This window comes from Oryctolagus cuniculus, chromosome X (genome assembly GCF_051225735.1).
Source record: "Oryctolagus cuniculus isolate XC-2025 breed Fujian yellow rabbit chromosome X, ASM5122573v1, whole genome shotgun sequence".
In the NCBI taxonomy this organism is placed as follows: domain Eukaryota; kingdom Metazoa; phylum Chordata; class Mammalia; order Lagomorpha; family Leporidae; genus Oryctolagus; species Oryctolagus cuniculus.
Window position 1 is genome coordinate 3,998,536 of NC_142888.1, and position 14,634 is coordinate 4,013,169.

The following is a 14,634-nucleotide window of genomic DNA, read 5'->3' on the forward strand; positions in this document are numbered from 1 at the left end:
ACTGCAGCCATTTAGGGAGTGAACCAGCGGATGGAAGATCTGTCTCTCTGTCTCTCCCTGTTTCTCTGTAACTCCTTCAAATAAATAAACAAGTTTTTAACAAATAATAAAGGGAATTTTTAGCACAAGTCTTACAAACTCTTCAGTCCTGCACCCATGTGACCACATACACCAGCCTCGGGGGCCCAGACTGAGCCTGGGTGCTCTGCACAAGAGTCCGTCACAAGGGTGGGGTTTAGTCTAGCAGTTACGCCGGGCAGGATGCCCACAGTCCACACCCAGGTTCAAGTCCCTGCCCTGCTCCCAATTCCAACTTTCTACTAATGCACAGTCCGAGAAGCAGTAGAGATGACACTCCCACTCATATGGGAGAACTGGATGGAGTTTCCAACTCCCAGCTTACCGTAGCCCAGCCCTGGCTGTTGCAGGCATCTGCAGAGTGAACTAGCAGGCAGGAGATACTCCTGTTCTCACATTCATTTATTCATTCTCTCTGTCATGCCCTCCCTCTCTCCATGCCTCTCAAATAAAGTGAATTTTTTTCAATTTCTTAAAATACTCCATCACTAAGGTACCAGGAACATCAGCAATTGTTATGTACAACTACTATGCAAGGTAAACGTGAACACCAGGCAGCAGGCTATGGAAGTAGCACTGGAAAATGAGCACCCTGGGACTATGCTTTTCTGTACCTCCTTCTAGGTGACTCTCGTCTGCTCATTCAGGGACATCACATCATACCGAGGATTGTCGGAGGCAAAATGCAGAGAGGATATCTCACTTACACCGTCCAAAATAATACCTTGAAGCTCATAGCAGGGGATGACCAACCATTTTGAAAGCAAAAGCAAGACTCATAGAGAGAAGGGCAGCTTTCACACTAAAATTAACTGGGAAGAAAATGTACTCATTCACTGAAATGAATTGGACAAATGTCTTCTCCCATCATAGTGCACGTGTCCTTGTTTCACAGAGCCCTGCTTCCACGTGGTATCACTTTGGCCAAGGTGTTCTTCCCCCAGCACTGTGGGGAACATCAGAAACAGGAGACAGATACGGCTGTTAGAATTTTTGCTCATGCTTTTATCACAAGCATTGCAACCACAACCAAAGAATACAGACAGAAATTCCCTGTGGTGCCCAAAACCCAGAATTAAAAGATAAGTTTATGTTGGTGTAAAAATTGGAATCCATGCATAGTTTTTTCATAGCATACATTTCCCATAAACTTTTAAAAAAACCATTCTTATGCATGAACTTCAATTTTTTGCACCAAGAAATTTAAATAACTAAGCCTTTAATCACATTTTCTGGGAAATTTTTTTGAAATACCCTCATATATGCTGGCTTCCCTGGGATACTTGTATAGCAACTTTTTTTTTTAACTTATCCTCACATGAGTGGAGGGTGAGAGAGACCCACTGTTGTTGCGCTCCCTTTTGGCATTTTGTTGTTGTTGTTGTTGTTGTTCCAAGATCATCCTTTGGAATTCCTTTTCCCATTTGCCAACCCCCTATGCCCTCCATGTGTTTACAACATACAGACCAACGTGCTACCCACACACACTTCTTTCTCAAAGACAAACTGAATCACCCTGGAATTGCTCTGCTCTCAGGAATCCCACATCTTTGCTCTCAACAGAACGTAATCATGACAGAGAAACACTTTAATTTGACCATATCATTTCTTCTGCTTAGGCACAAAAGAAGACTACATTTCCCAGATTCCCTTGCAGTTAAGCAGGCTGCATGTGACTTAGTTCTCACAAAGGGGAATGTGAGCAGTAGTTGCTTCCGGCCTGAGGCAATTAGGTATAGTGCTGAGTTCACCATCCTCCCTTATCTACAGAGAAATCAAAGACAATGGGTTGCAAGAGGAAAATGACCCAGCTGGCCTTGAGTGAATGTTAGATTGGAACCATTAAGGGGAGCTCACACACATACATTAAAAACCAAACCTTTGCTGTTTACATCACTGAGAAATTGAGGGTTACTGGTTATTGCAGTACAGCCTATCCTATTTTGACCAACATGATACCTGGAGATGGAAGGCAAAGAGCCTAATGGAAGAAGAAGGTGAATGTCTGTAAGTGTGATCCCTAAAGCCATGAGGCAGGTGTTGGAAGAGTGTGCTCTCAGCCTCAAGTCAAGCAAATCAGTTTATGAAGCTGCACACTGAGAAATTTGACCAACAAGAAGGAAAAAGGATATCCTTCCTCCCAGGCTACTTTGTGGTTGAGGATTTAAATCTATCTGCCATTTGTCATTTAACATTCCTTCACATGATTTAAATAAAAGATAGATTCTATTCCAAAGCACAAAACCAAGAAAAGCCACAGCACAAAACCATCCTTTTTTTTTCCATAATGAATTTTAAATCAGATGGGGAAAAAATTCTTACAACCCTAAAGCTATTGCTTTGTACATATCACGAGTCCGCTTGTTTGTTCTTCAAGAATGAATGTTCCTTGCTTTGAGTCTACCCAGGCAGTCAGAAGTACTATAAAAGACCATATAGTTTTCCTGATCAAATGTGCATGGATTACAGAATGTGCCAGCCATGGAATGCACTTTGTTTGAACTTTCAACTCATTTCAGTCCTCGGTTTTATTATCAGAGTTTTTTCCCCCATGTAATTTTCTCTAAGTTTCTACTCTGTTCAGGGAACAATTGAGAAGGTGGTGCACAGTTAAAATTAAAACCTGCCACTTCCCACATAAAATATGTAAATAGTACAATGCAGCTTGTATTTTTTTAAAGGCAGCAATTTCAAATTCTCTTAAGTAGTATCAGAAAAAAAATCATGGATTAATTTAATCCAGTGTCCTCTAACCCTTCACATTCCACAGGACTTTTATTCTAATTAATGGGAAGGATTAGCCATCTGGATGTTTGGCCTCCATCTAGTATCTGCCATGTGGGAGAGTTGGTTTATTATCTGCATGTGGCTGAGCGAGTCCCTTAATCTCATTCTTGAACCTATATGAAAAGCAATCAAGGGGCAGGCATTTGGCACGAGGTTGAAATGATTCTTGGGGACACCCACAACCCATACCAGGACACCTGCATTCAAGTCCTCACTCCACTTTCAAGTCTAGTTTCCTGCTAATGTGCACCCTGGGAGGCAGCAGATGATGGCGCAAGTATTTGGGACCCTACTACCCATGTGGAAGACCTGGAGTGAGTTCCTGGCTCCTGGCTACAGCCTGGTCCAGCTCCAACCATTACAGCCATTTGGGAGTAAAACAGATAGAAGAGCTCTCTCTGTCCCTGCCTCTGCCTCTGTCTCTTTCTCTCCAACTCTGCCCTTTCAAATAAAATAAGTCTTTTTTAAAGATGAAGGAGAAATACTTTTTCAGACAGATTGAGACACTTTGTCACCTATAGACCTACCTCACGAGAAATTCTTAAAAGAAATCCCTCAGGCCGGCGCCGCGGCTCACTTGGCTAATCCTCCACCTGCAGCGCCGGCACCCCGGGTTCTAGTCCCGGTTGGGGTGCCGGATTCTGTCCCGGTTGCTCCTCTTCCAGGCCAGCTCTCTGCTGTGGCCCGGGAGTGCAGTGGAAGATGGCCCAAGTGCTTGGGTCCTGCACTCGCATGGGAGACCAGGAGGAAGCACCTGGCTCCTGGCTTCGGATCAGCACTGCGTGCCGGCTGTAGCAGTGATTTGGGGGGTGAACCAATGGAAAAAGAAGACCTTTCTCTCTGTCTCTCTCTCTCTAACTCTGCCTGTCCAAAGAAAGAAAGAAAGAAAGAAAGAAAGAAAGAAAGAAAGAAAGAAAGAAAGAAAAGAAAAGAAATCCTTCAGAGGGAGGAAAACAACAAAAGAAAGATATACATAAAGAACCAGCATTAGAGAAGAAATTAAGCTAAAATAAAATCTTTTCTTACTATTCTTAATTGATCTAATGGATAACATCCAAAATATGTTCAATGATTATATATTCAGTGATTATAGCTTATCGATAAGTAAAATGAAAGACAATAAGACGATAAGTAAAATGAAAGACAATAAGGAATGGGAAAAAGGAATTGGGTACATTATGTTCTAAGTACTCATACTATCTGTGAAGCAGTACAATGTTATTTGAATGTGGACTTCGACTAGTCATAAATGAATGTTGCAAACTCTAAGGCTAAAAAATATTTTAAAACAAATATAATTTCTATGCTAAAAGAAGAGAAAAAATGGACTCATATGAGATGCTCAATTAAAATCAGAGAAGATTAAAAAAAGCATGGAAGACAAAAAATGAAACAAGGAATAAGAGCAATGAACAGAAAACAGTAACACGTGTGGGGAGGGGGTGCCCCTGGCATCCAGTGGGTAGCCATCAGGGATGCTGCTCAACATCTCACAATGCACAGGACAGCCGCTCACACGACAGATGACAAGGTGAAAACTGTCTTATGTCAGCATCTCGTCAACTCCATGAATTATAAACTGAACTTTTTTTGAAGTAGGAAATGTGACAGAGACAACTAGTTGTACAGTAAGATTCATACATCCTTACATTGATACAATAGAATTATTGCTGAGAAATGGCTTCTCAGCCAGGTACCACATTTCTAGCACCTAGGTTGAGTGCTGTGGCTGGATTTTGGCAAAGGATGGTGAGCAGGAGTGATGGTGCACCCTTTCTAAGCCATGGTGATTAGGAAGCAGATAAACCTTTTTCACCTCCTTGGCTCTTGGCTGCTGGCAGAGGCACTACAGGACAGCAGAGGACACTCTCTGCTGACCAAAAACTTCCACTGCACAGTTACAAGAGCAAGCAATACTCTATCGGATTAAGCCACTAAAATTTGGTGCACACTTGGTACAACAACTAGAATCTCCTTAACTGATCCAATAAGTGTTTCTCTCTCTCTAATATTTATTTATTTATTTGAAAGACAGAGTTACAGAGTGGCACAGGCAGAGAGAGAGGTCTTCCAACTGCAGGTTCACTCCCTAAATGGCCACAACAGCCAGAGCTGAGCTGAGCTGAAGCCAAGTACCAAGAGCATCTTCTGGGTCTCCCATGTGGGTGCAGGGGCCCAAGGACTTGGGCCATCTTCTACTGCTTTCCCAGGCCATAGCGGAGAGCTGAATCAGAAGTGGAGCAGCCAAAACTCAAACCAGAGCCAGTATGGGATGCCGACACTACAGATTGTGGCTTTACCCAGTACGCCACAGCACCGGCCCTGATAAATGTTTCAAACAGTACTTGCTTCCAAAATAATTCTGAATCATCTACATTAAAAACCTAATATTACAAGGGCTGGCGCTGCGGCTCACTTGGTTAATCCTCTGTCTGCAGTGCCGGCATCCCATATGGGCACGGGGTTCTAGTCCCAGCTGCTCCTCTTCCAGTCCAGCTCTATGCTGTGCCCCAGGAAGGCAGTGGAGGATGGCCCAGGTGCTTGGGCCCCTGCACCTGCATAGGAGACCAGGAGGAAGCACCTGGCTCCTGGCTTCAGATCAGCACAGTGCTGGCCGTTGCGGCCATTTGGGGAATGAACCAACAGAAGGAAGACCTTTCTCTGTCTTTCTTTCTCTCTCTCTGTCTATAAGTCTATCTGTCAAATAAAAAAATCTAATATTACAGTCACATATCTCTCAAATCACCTCCTTTAATTGTTCAGTAACACTAAAGATTCTGTAACAAGGGTTATGCTCTGAAGGAAAAAATAGAAGACACCAAAAAATGGAAAAAATCTTCCATGTTCACAGTTTAGGAGAATTAATATTATCAAAATGCCCATGTAAAGCAAATTGCAGATTCAACTGCCAACCAAAATACCAAGGATATTCTTCTCAGATCCAGAAAAAAAGGACCCTACAATTCATATGGAAACATGAGAGGCCCCAAATAGCTAAAGAAACCTTAAACAATAAAAACAAAGCTGGAAGCATCACAATATCAGATTTCAAGACATATTACAGGGTAGTTATGATCAAAACAATCTGGTACTGGCACAAAAATAGACATGTGAACCACAGGAATAGATTAAAGACTCCAGAAATTAATCCACATATCTATAACCCAGTAATACTTGACAAACAAGCTGAAATCACTCCCTGGAGAAAGGACAGTCTCTTTAACACTTGGTGCTGGGAAAATTGCATGCAGAAGAATGAAACAAGACCCCTACCTCACACCCTATACAAAAATCAATTCACAGTGGATCAAGAATCCAAACCTAAGGCCTGAAACCGTCAAATTACTAGAAGAAAACATAGGGGAAACACTGCAAGACATTGGCCTAGGCAAAGACTTCATGTATAAGACCCCAGAAGCACAGGCAATAAAAGCAAAATAGACAAATGGGATTATATCAAGCTAAGAACCTTCTGCACAGCAAAGGAAAGACTCAATAAAGATACAACTGACAAAATGGAAGAAAATATTTGCAAACTATACATCTGATAAAGGATTAATATCTAGAATATATAAGGAGCTCAAGAAACTCAACAACAAAACAAACAATCCGGTTAAGAAATGGGCTGGAAGCTGGCATTGCAGCATAGTGAGTTGAGCTGCTGCCTACAGCACCAGCATCCCATATGGGCACTGTTCAAGTCCTGGTTGTTCCACCTCTGATCTAGATCCCTGCTAATGTGCCCGGGAAAAGCAGTGGAAGATGTCCCAAGTGCTTTGACCCTGTACCCATGTGGGAGACCTGGTTCTTGGCTCCTGGCTTTGGTCCGGCCCAGCCCCTGCCATTGCAGACATTTAGGGAGTAAACCATAGGATAGAAGACCTGTCTCTCTCTCTCTCTCCTCTATATACAACTCTGCCTTTCAAATAAATAAATTATATCTTTTAAAAAATGGGTTAAAGATATGAACAGTCATTTTTCAGTGGATGAAATCCAAATGGCACAGACACATGAAAAGATGCTCAGGATCATTAGCAATCAGGGAAACGCAAATAAAAACCACAATGAGGTTTTACCTCACCCCGGTTAGAATGGCTCTCAGCCAAAAATCAAAAAATAATACTGGCAAGGATGTGGAGACAGAGGTTCTCTAATGTGTTGTTAGTGGGAATGTAAACTTGTGCAACCATAATGGAAGACAAGATGGAAATTCCTCAGAAAGCTGAAAACAGACCTACCATATGACCCAGCCATCTCACTCCTGCGAATTTACTCAAAGAAAATGAAAGCAGCATATTAAAGAGTTATCTCGACCCCTAAGTTTATAGCAGTTCAACTCACAATAGCCAAGATATGGAAAACTCAGATGTCCATCAACTGCTGACTAGATAAAGAAAATGTGGTTTATATACATGATGGAATACTACTTAGCCATAAAAAGGATTAAAATCCTGTCTTTTGCAAGAAAATGGATGCAACTGTACCATGATGCTTAGTGAAATAAGCCAGGCCCAAAGATAGATACATTTTGCCTGATTTGTAGTAACTAGTACACAGAGTACAAAAAATGTAATGTGTATGAGTGAAATTGACATCTTGAGATTTGTTTTTTATAGCCCTTTGTCTATATTTCTGAGGAACAGTAGTTTCTCTACTTACTACTGGTTGGTTGACTTTTTTATTTAGTGGAGGATTAAGCCTGTGATTACAAAGTAATTTGGAAGTATGTCATCACAAAAATTAAAAGAAAAATAAGGGCCAGTGCCGCGGCTCAACAGGCTAATCCTCTGCCTTGCAGCACTGGCACACCGGGTTCTAGTCCCGGTCGGGGCGCTGGATTCTGTCCCGGTTGCCCCTCTTCCAGGCCAGCTCTCTGCTGTGGCCCGGGAGTGCAGTGGAGGATGGCCCAAGTGCTTGGGCCCTGCACCCGCATGGGAGACCAGGAGAAGCACCTGGCTCTTGCCTTCGGATCAGCACGGTGCGCCGGCCGCAGCGGCCATTGGAGGGTGAACCAACAGCAAAGGAAGACCTTTCTCTCTCTCTCTCTCTCTCTCACTGTCCACTCTGCCTGTCCAAAAAAAAAAAAAAAAAAAAGAAAGAAAAAGAAGGAAGGAGGTGGTAAGGTGAGAGCAAGGGTTAGAAGGAGGAAGGGAAGTATGATTATGTTCATAAAACTGTATATATGAGGGCCGGCACCATGGCTCACTTGGCTAATCCCCCGCCTGCGGCGCCGGCATCCCATATGGGCGCCGGGTTCTAGTCCTGGCTGCTCCTCTTCCAGTCCAGCTCTCTGCTGTGGCCCGGAAAGGCAGTGGAGGATGGCCCAGGTGATTGGGTGCCTGCACCCGCATGGGAGACCAGGAGGAAGCACCTGGCTCCTGGCTTCAGATCGGTGCGGCGCCAGCCGTAGCGGCCATTTGGGGCATGAACCAATGGAAGGAAGACCTTTCTCTCTGTCTCTCTCTCACTGTCTAACTCTACCTGTCAAATAAATAAATAAAAAAAAAACCTGTATATATGAAATACACGAAATTGGTTCCCTTTATATAAATAATAAAGAAGATGCCACTTTTTATGAGGTGTTCAAATTAGGCTTTGTTGTCTTAAAATAATGAATACCCCTCCTGTTCCAATTTAGTGAAATGTACATCCCCTTTCTGTAGTAACAGCCACAGCTACATTGCCTAAGCACTCAAGAATTCACCAATCCAAAGAACCAGCCCAGCTTCCGCCCCTCCTCAGAGAGAACTGCAGGTGCCTTCTCATTGCTGGCAGACTCCAACTCTCTGCTTCTATTGCTATAGAGAAGAACATGGAGGCCAGTATAGTTGGGGGAGTCCTTGTCAACTCTTGGAACAATAAAAGGAATGAGCCCTTACTTATTCTAAATGTAGCCTACCTGAAGCTATAGTGAACCGAATAATGACACATACATATAAGAATGTGGTATGTAACATACTAATAAGTGGTCAAATAAAGGGCCACTAAATAAACCCTTTCAAAGAAACTAGTTGACCAAACCAGAAAAAAAACCAAAACCAAACTAGAATCTTACCTCACATACCACAAAATAAGCTCTTGGTAACCTAACAATTAAGAGAGAAGCATGAATTTAAACAAATGTTTAAATCATGTTGACATGGTAAGGAACTTCTAAGTGTAAATGCAGAGAAAGACATCAAAATGATCATCCAACAAAACACCATAAATAAAATTAAAAGGCAAATGATCAGCCAGGGAAGTCCTCAGACTCTATGTAATATTATTTCTCTAGAAATTTTAAAAATCAGGTCCTTTTACAAGATGCAATCCTAATGGAAAAAGTATTTGCAGGATATGAAAGACATTACACAAAAGAAGAAATGCAAATGGTTAATGTATGACAGCATGTTCAACTTCCAACTAATAAAGGAATGCAAATTAAAATAAGATACTATTTTTAACCTTTCAAATTGGTAACACTATTTGGAAATTATACCACTGTGTTTTGACAGATGTGGTGACATGAACAGTCTCATTGCCTTTTTCAAACACTATAAATTGGTAAGACTAATAGAAAGACAATTTGGCAATATGGATCAACAGCCTTAGAAAATCATAAAGTTGACCTAATAATTTTACTTCTAGGAGTTGTACTAAGGAGGTTATCAGAAAATTGTATAATGATGAATGCAAGAGGATTATCCTCTAAGCTCTGTCCATTGTGAACAAATAAAGAGGGACACATTTATTTAATAAGCATTTGTGGAAATATTTAACCACATGAGTAAATGCTCAGAACATAACTGGAAAGGCAGGATATAAAACTGTATATTTCACACCCTAATTACACAGTGAAATGCATGGAGGAAAGCAATGAAGAAACGTGAGTTGCAGTCTAGTGAAATTATAGGTAGGGGCCAGCGCCAGCATCCTATATGGGCGCCAGTTCGAGTCCCGGCTGCTCCACTTCCAATCCCACTCTCTGCCATGGCCTGACAAAGCAGTAGAAAATGGCCCAAGTCCTTGGGCCCCTGTACCCACATGGGAGACCGGGAAGAAGCACCTGGCTCCTGGCTTCCAATTGGTGCAGCTCCGGCCGTTGCAGCCATTTGGGGAGTAAACCAACAGAAGGAAGACCTTTCTCTCTGTCTCTCTCTCACTGTCTGTAATTCTACCTCTTAAATAAATAAAATCTTAAAATAAAGAAATTATAGGTAGTTTCTCTTCTGTTTATTCTTTTTAGTGTTTTCCCCCATGTTTCTATGATTAAAAATTCTTACTTTTATAATCAGGAAAAAAGTAAATGAAATGTTCACATCCTTTTGAGCGCCACCATATCACCAGAGAGAAATTCTACCTTCATTATTTGCCCTTCCCACTTTGTTACTCCGGCAACTTCCCAGATCATTGTTTCCCATGCTCATTGCCTGTGGCACTACTTGGAAGTCTGAAGTTTTTCAGGAACTCAGGTGAGATTCCTTGGGCAACCTATTTAGCTGATAGCTGCCTACACAATGAAGTAGTGAAAGTTAACAGGGAGTACGGTAGGCAAGGCCTTACAAAGCAGCCATTTCACTCCCAATTATTTAGAAAGAAAAGGAAGAGAAGGCTCTTCTTGAATCTAAAGAGAAATCTGTGCAGTGTCCATTGAGGGTTACTGGCCCGCTTGTATTATGCTATGTAACAAAGCTTAGCTACCCCAAACCATAAAACTATTGGAAGAACTGGGGAGAATGCTTTACAACATTGGTGTGGGTGTTGATTTCTTGGATGCAACCCCAAAGCACAGGTGACAACAGGAAAAATAGACAAATGGGGTTACATCAAACTAAAAAGTTTCTGCACAGCAAAGGAAACAATGAACAAAGTAAAGAGACAACCTACAGGATGAGAGAAAATATTTGCAAGCCATACATCCCAGAAGGGGTTAGTATCCAAAATACATGAGGAACTTAAGATATTTAACAAACAGAAAACAAACAGGCCTCTTTTTTAATGGGCAAAGGGCATGAATAGACATTTATCGTAAAATGACATACGAACATCCAACAGATTATATGAAAAAAAATTCTCAGCATTTCCAATCATCAGAGAAATAAATACAAATCAAAACCATAATGAGCTGCCACTTCACCTTAGGATGGCTGTTATCAAAAAGAGCAACAAAAAGTATTGAGAAGACTGTGCAGAAAGGGGTCGCCAATACACTGTTTGTATTAGAAATTAATACAGTCATTTTGGAAAGCAAAATTGAGTTTCCTTAAAAAGCTAAAAATAGAATTTTCATATAATCCAGAATCCTTCTTCCAGGTATATATCCAAAATACTTGAAATCAGTGTATCAAATAGATGTCTATACTCCCATATTCATTGCAGCATATGCACAATAGCCAAGATACAGAAACAGCAAGAAGTGCCCATCAATGGCTGCATAGATTTTTTTAAAATGGGGTATATACAATGGAATGTTATTCAGAAAAATAAATCAAGAAATTTTGTCATTTGAAATAACATAGGCCAACCTAGAGGACATTGTGCTAAGTGAAATAAGCCAATGCAAAAAGACAAACACCACATATCATCACTTAGAGGTGGAGTCTAACAAACAGTCGAACTCACAGAAGTTGAAAGTTGAATGGTGGTTGGCAGAGGCTGTGGAGGGGGTGGACAGGGAAAGCAGAGACGTTGGTCGGCGGGTACAAAGCGACAGCGAGGAGGCATTCACTCTGGTGCCCTATTACACAGCAAGGTGACTCGTAAATGATATTGTGTTGTATGTTTCAAAATAGCTGAAACAGTGGATGTTAAACATTCTCACAAAGAAATGATAAGCATATGAGGTAATGGATTTGGTAATCAACCTGTTTGGATCATTCTACAATGTCTACATGAATTAAAATCTCACATTGTACCCCTACGAATATACAGTAGTATTCATCAGTCAAAAGTCAAACAAAACTTTAAAAAACAGAGGTACGAGACGGATGGTTCCTGCGCTCCCTGAGTGTTGAGGGTATGGATCTGAGCCCCGCAGTGTGCTGCAGCGCCATCTACCAGCCTGGGAGGCAGTGGAGAGCCTCAAGAGAAAAGAAGAAAGTAGGCAAAGTCTTGATCACTGCCCTCCTACTGGGCTCTTCCTTTACTTAGGGCAATAAAGTGCCCATATTTTTTGAGGCCACTTTAAGTTTTCTAGTTCACACAGCCAAACTTGACTTTCCCCACTTGCAAGGCACAGATACCACGAGGCTAAAATTTTTCTTTGGAAATGAAAGAAACTTTCACTCTTTAACATTCAGGATAATCACATCTACTTGAACCCAGCCCAAATTTAGGTAACTGCCCTGATATACAGACAGGAATATCAAAAAGGAGTTCCGGCCCAACAGGTTCTGACCCAACCATGGCTAAACTCACCAGCTCCACTGACAACAGCTTTGGGGGTGCAATTGCTGAAGAAGAGTGGAGGTGTAGGTCTGTGGTCCCAGCTGGGGAAGTACCACAAGCTTGGTATTTCTGAGCCACAGTGAGGGACCCCAGGAGGGCCTACAAAAAGCTGCTCTCCTAAGTGGGCACCAAGTGGCACTAGGAGTCCACCACTTCTGGCCAGTGCCTGAAATGCCACCTGAGCCCTTGATGTAAAGCCCAGCAAGGAAGGCAAGGAAGGCTGTCAGCCACCTCCGTTCCACCATGGACTGCCCTGTGAGCCCTCCCCCCGAGATTCTGAGATTGCTGTGTAATATTCGTGCAAAATGAGAGAACTGTGGCGGCACCGTGAAGGGGATGGGGGTCCCCATGCCCCTGAGCTGAGAAGTAGGAGGGCATTCAGGAACCTTGAGGGCACTGGGAACAAATTTTGCTGAATCACACTTCTGCAGTGGGCAGGAAGCCTTGACTGATGCAGTTTTGCCAAGAGCAGGTCTTTTATGCTATTTAAACAGCACAGAAATGGACTTGATAACTGCTAGGTGCTGTTCTGAGTGCTTTACAAACATTGACTTTTTAAGGCCCCCTCAACAGCCCGTGAATACGTATCCCTGTTACTGATTAAGAAAGTGAGGCGAGAAGTTGAGAACCTCTCCCAGGAGCGGGCGTTTGGCAGAGCAGTTAAGACACTGGTTGCGATGTCTGCATCCCATATGGAGTGCCTGGGTTTGAGTCCTGGCTCCACTTCCAATTCCAGCCTCCTGCTGATGCATGTCCTGGGGGGCAGCAGGTGATGGCTCAAGTACCTGGGTCCCTGCCACTCATGTGGGAGACCCAGATGGAGTTGCTGGCTCCCAACTTCAGTCTGCGTCAACCTCAGCTATCACAGGCATTTGGGGGCATGAACCAGCAGATGGAAGATAGATGTCTCTGTCTGTCTGTCTGTCTCTCTCTCTCTCTCCCTCCCTCTCCCCCTCCAACCCTCCTTCCTTTTCAAATAAAATGAAAATAAATTGCATCAAAAATAAAGAAATAAAGGCCCCACAGTTAGAAACTGAGGCACAGAGATTTCAGTAACTTGTCGGTAGTCACACAGCTGAGAAGAGGGTAGCATAAAGGTCTGTGTGAGGCCTTTGCTGGCAAGGCCTACATTCCCAGACACCAGGCTCTGCTGCCCATGCTATGGTTTTTTTTCAGTTTCTCTGCAAACTCACTGCCTGATTTATCCTCAGGCTTCTTCGAAATGTAGCCAGTCATGAGGGACTCAGGCCAACCATTGCCCTCTTTGCCCAAGCTTCCTGATCATTCCAGGCCTCTGCCCATCACACAGCCTCCTCCTTAAACATTATCGTCAGTGCCGGGGTCGTTAGGGAGAAACCCGATGAAGAGGAAATGATTATAAAAGTTACATCTGCTGTTCAGGCAGCTGTTCTCTTTCCTCATTAGGACAATCAATCATTTTTCAACATCATTTTTGTAACTAGGAAAAGGCTCCATTTATTCTAAGACTAAAGAGCAGGAATGAGGGAATTAAATCCCGCAGGTCTTTAGCTGATAGGGTTTTTTTCATATTCTGTCCTCACCAATGACCTAATTAAGCTCTCAGAGAATGATAAACTCTCAGCTCCTCGGTCTCGTTTCCATGTGTGTCTGCAGAGCAGGGGCGACTTGTGCCCAGTAGTGCATGCTTTCTCTCCTGGCCTTTCTCGTGGGTCTTATCTTCACAGCTAAGCCCAGCTTTCTCCGACTTTCTGTGAAGGCTTCTTGGAAACATGTCTCCACTTCCAAAACCAGAGCCAAGCCTTCAATTGTCACGGAGCCCTTCCACCATGTTTCCATGGTATCATGGCACCCTAAGGCAGGACAGACACTCTTTGTAATGATTATGAGCCCCAACCATCCGGACAGACTGCCCAAGTTCACATAGCAACTTTGCCCTTTTCTCAGTATTTGACCTTAGGCACCTTATTTAGCCTCCTGGGGCCTTGATGCCCCCAGCCTTCAAGGGGGGAGCAACAGTACACCCCTACCTCATGGGATTGTCATGAGGATTAGGTTCAGTAGTAGTACACACAAAGCACTTCTAAGAGTGAACACCTGATGCACAGTAAGCACAAAACTGTGTATCTACTACTGTTGTTGCTGCCACTGCTGTTGTCATCATCAAGTCACTGCCTCTGACACTGACCTGCCCTTTGAAACCTCTTCCTTCCCCTCCAAACCCCAAGGCTGCTTCGGGCTAACCATCGATCTGCCTTCTCCATGCCTACATCTTGGCTGTTGAGAACTTCGGGGGAAAAAATCCAAGTATGTGAACTGCAAACTCATGGTCTCCAATCTGAGCCCACTTGTCACATACTTTGC

The 14,634-nt window shown here is 43.0% G+C and overlaps 1 long non-coding RNA gene across 2 annotated transcripts in view; it reads right to left on the reverse strand.

Annotated features, from left to right (window-relative positions):
• Positions 1–916: 916 nt before the first annotated feature.
• LOC149119534 (uncharacterized) overlaps positions 917–14,634 on the reverse strand; it is a 41,700-nt gene continuing 27,982 nt past the window's right edge. For both annotated transcript variants that reach the window (XR_016227943.1, XR_016227944.1), the window contains one exon: positions 917–1,024. This is a non-coding gene — a long non-coding RNA (uncharacterized LOC149119534). The remainder of the gene's footprint in view (positions 1,025–14,634) is intronic.